The sequence below is a fragment of the Chinchilla lanigera genome, unplaced genomic scaffold, assembly GCF_000276665.1.
Source record: "Chinchilla lanigera isolate Chin_1 unplaced genomic scaffold, ChiLan1.0 scaffold00149, whole genome shotgun sequence".
NCBI classification, from domain to species: domain Eukaryota; kingdom Metazoa; phylum Chordata; class Mammalia; order Rodentia; family Chinchillidae; genus Chinchilla; species Chinchilla lanigera.
Genome location: NW_004955550.1, coordinates 1,325,296 through 1,329,395, shown reverse-complemented (window position 1 = coordinate 1,329,395; position 4,100 = coordinate 1,325,296). Strand labels below are relative to the sequence as shown.

Sequence of the window (4,100 nt, the reverse complement as noted above, 5' to 3'; positions counted from 1 at the left end):
CCTCCTGACTGACAGACATGCCCTGTTGGTGTCCTGGTTATCAGTTGGAGGTCCTGGGCAGCGGGCACAATTCACATCCCTGAAAGTGAAAGCGAGGGACCTCTGTTCTGAGCTTAGTGCCTCTCTCCCTCTCTCTCTCTCTCTCTCTCTCTCTCTCTCTCTCTCTCCCTCTCCCTCTCTCTCTCCCTCTCTCTCTCTCTCTGCTTCCTGACGGCCACACAGTGAGCAGCTTTCCTCCACCATGCTGTTCTGCCTTGGAGCCAGCCACGGAGTGAACCCAAGGAAACTATGAGTCAAAACAAACCTCCCTCCCTTGCTTTGTGGTTGTCAGGTGTTTGTCCCAGTGGTGGGAAGTGACTGACACCCACCTCTTATTACCAAGACACTTCTGCTAATTAGATTTGTGTTCATAAATAAATGGAGTAAGATTGAAATCAAAGAAAATCAAACAATTGACCTGTGGATTTCCTTGCTAATAAAGATCCTGGTGGCAGAATAGGCAATGAGCATGCATCTCTGCCCTGCTAAGCCAATCTCCCCCCCGCTTATCAAACACAGAGCTTCTCTACAAGGAAAAAAAATCTATAACGAACATTAATGATACAACTGATAAAATTAGAATATAGTCTGTGGAGGAGGTAAAAGTTTTATATTAGTGTTTGATATACTAAATTTTAAAATTATAGTCTGATTAGTAGAATACCCTTGCTCCTAGAAAATGCACACTGAAATATTGAGCACACTGTATGTAGCCTACTGTCAATATATAATATAGATATGTGTGTGTGTGAGCAAGTGCATGCTGATAAGAAAGACAAAAATGATAAAATAAACTGGGAAAAATAATTTTAAATAATATATCTGGATAAACAGCACTCAGGACTTCCTTATTATTATAGCAAACCTGTTCCCCATTGCAACTCTTCTCTGAAGTTGAAAAGAAAGCCCATTTTTTTAATTTAAAAGAAAGGAACTTCCTGTGTTGTTGCTGGGACAGCCAACACTACTGTGACTTACCTCCACACCTACAGAACTTCAGAGATTCCTGGGTCCTGTTCCCTAAGTTCTTCCCTCCCAGGGCTTCCTTCTCTGTGAGCACTACCCTGGGCGCTGGTCAGCATAAAGACGGTCATCTCCTGGTGGCCTATGTGCTCTTAAACATGTTTTGGTTCCTGGGCCCCTCCCCGCCTCTCTTCTCCTACCCAGAACTGAATGTACACACTTAGCCCATTTGCCTTTCTGCACCCACCAACACTTTGAAGTAGAGCTTTTTGGGCAGTGAGACAGATCCAGACGTCCAAGACAGGAAATGTCTCCAGCCTAGGAAACTGTAGGCAGTTTTATTCCATCAGTCAACTGTCCCACTCTTGAATTACACCCACTAACTTGTGGTTTATAACAGTCTGACTTTGTGCATGGATTTCAAACCTAGTTGTCTTATGTTCTCTACATGTACGTCCTTAAATCCTTCACTGTTATTTCTGAAATCTGAACTTTTGTCCTGTATTTGGGTTACTTCTCCAAGATGGTTGTTTTGCTTTCCCAGGTTTTCCAACTGTATTATGGCTTAATCTGAAGATCTGAGGACTTGGATTAACCCTAGTTTTCACACCCCTTTACATCCTTTCACCCAGCCCCCCACTCCCTATTCCCCTCCTCCAGCCAATAACCGCATACCCTTAAGAACATCCAGTTTTTGCAAATGTGATTATTTAGCCTTAGAGAAGAGCTTATCCAAAACAGCACTGTCACTGTCAGTCCTTACAACCTGGTAAATAAAAGTAGGAAAGTTATAATGTTGATGGTAAAGTTCACTACTTTAGCTAAATGTGACATCATGAGACAATATTTTTTTTTTTTTTTTTTTGTCTTTTTGAGACAAGGTCTCACTATGCAATTCAGGCTGACCTTGAGCTCACTTTGTAGCCCAGACTGGCCTCAAACTCACAACAATCCTCCTGCCTCAGCCTCCCAAGTGCTGGGATTACAGGCCTGTGCCACCCTGCCCGGCTGAGACAATATTTTTAAAAGCACTCTGGGGATTATTAAAGCACATGAAAATCTTCTCCAGACATAATCGAGGCCTCTTAGGAGAATATTTTCCTAGTCATTCTGCAGTTTCCAAATGGTAGTCTGGGAGCAATTCCTGTGATCTACAAGATCTGGGCTGACTCTTTGCTGATGTTCATAATTTACAATAATAACAGTAACTAACCAATGCCGACCACTTCTGGAGAGGCACCTACTGTATTTCACCTTCATGGTTGCTTGTGCTGCCTCTCTTCGGTGTCCACTCAGCCCATTCACTCTCGTGGGTTCTCTTTGCAATGTGAAGGAGAAATCCAGACTCTGTGGAGTCCAGCAGCTAGGCTAGTACAATCAAGAGGGCGATTGTACTGAGTTATAGGCACAACCTGTTTCTCTTTACTATGGGAGTGTTTTGATTACTACTAAAAACCATTTGAAACTAAACTTTGATTGAATATGAAGAAAGGGTCTAAGTCTGCAGTCTAAACATAGCTTTTAGACTAATCATATTTTCATTTTGGAGTTTTCCTTTACTAAGCTACAGCTTTCTCAGCTTCTAACTTTGTATAATAGTAGCACTTACCTCACAGGGCTGTCCTGAATATCATGCAAATGCTCCAAACTTAGCATGTTAGCTATTGTTCTTGCTCTGACCCAGCAATTACCAACACATGTGCCTTCCCCACCCAATCAGTGTCAGTCTCCTGATTAAAAATAGGGCACACATACTAAAGACCACACTACTGACACTGCACACTGCTTCTCCTACAATAGTCAAACATAATCTAGAATATCCCAGAAGGAATTAAGGCTCATGTACACTGACTCTTCATTTGACAATTTTTTTAAATGAGTCTAAGAGGTTAATGTCTCATGCTACACATGAGCATTGGCAGTTCTGATAATAGGACTCCTGACTCCTAGCTTAGCAAAACACACAATAAATAGTTAGTTATAGAGATACAATAGATATCCTGATTAGAAAACTGACAACGTACATAAGACTTCAGTTCTGAATGTCAGTGCTACTTCGCATTGTAAATTAATGGACAGAGATCACCAATGAGAAACAATTGAGATGAGTCCTTTGATTCTTACCAGCTCATCCCCTGGAGAGAGCAGCCAGGCTATGGCAGGGAGACAAGAATCTAGATGGAGTTTGTCAGGAAGTGGAACCAGAAGTCCAAGGAGGGCACGACAACCAGTTTCTAGGGTAGAGCACCGGAAGTGACAGAACTGGAGAGGGGACTTTAGAGACCTGGGATGGTGAGATACAACCGCACATCCCTCAGGGTGGCAGAAATAAAACATAGTGATAAAGCCAAATGCTGACAAGGACACAGAGCAACTGGGTCTCTCATAAGATATATTGCTGGTGAAAATGTAAAATGCTACAGTAGTCTCTCCAGCAAATTATTTGGCAGATTCTTAAAATACTAAATTTACACTTGTCATACAACCTAGCAATTGCATTTCATAATCCCAGCATTGGACCATGAATCAATTGTTTTTTTAAGAATCATAGCAAACACCTATAATCCCAACACTTGGGAGGCAGAGGCAGGAGGATCACGGTGAGGTCAAGGCCAGCCTGGGTTGCATAGTGAGTTCAGAACTAGCCTAAACTACGTAGGAAGATCCTGCCTCAAAGACGAAATACAGTATGTTTGCTGTGCAAGTTTGGACCTGGTGACACCGATGAGAGCCTTGACTAAAAGACTCTTTTGTGAACAGGGGTCTTGCAACATTGAGCACACAGGAGTTTTTCCTTCACTGTGTGGTTACAGTGCTCCTGTCTAGTGACAGTTAACTAGATGTAAGAATACAGCTCCACCCTGGGCTCTGTAGCTATGCATTTCTTGAATAGGGACATGGGAATAGTGGAGGGAAAGATGCTGAACAATGTCTTTATCATAAAGAATCCAAACTGTGTGGGTCACAAAGAAGCTGCCACCTTCTCTCCAGGGTCTTGATACCTGCACGCTCAACAGACACACAAAACTACAGAGGGGGTGGAATCAAAGACTGGCACGGTGTTTGGTGGTGTATATTCTGAAGCACAAACTCACTGT

General features: G+C 42.6%; 1 protein-coding gene across 2 annotated transcripts in view; it reads right to left on the bottom strand.

Annotated features, from left to right (window-relative positions):
* The window catches only part of Rnase10 (ribonuclease, RNase A family, 10 (non-active)), a 5,356-nt gene extending 2,163 nt beyond the window's left edge, over positions 1-3,193 (bottom strand). Inside the window, exon 1 of one of the 2 annotated variants that reach the window (XM_013508553.1) lies at positions 3,127-3,193. The gene's annotated coding sequence lies outside the window, so the exon portion shown is untranslated. Of the gene's footprint in view, positions 1-1,017; positions 1,103-3,126 lie in introns of those variants that run through there. The other variant, XM_005412067.2, reaches the window with a different exon arrangement.
* Positions 3,194-4,100: the final 907 nt, after the last annotated feature.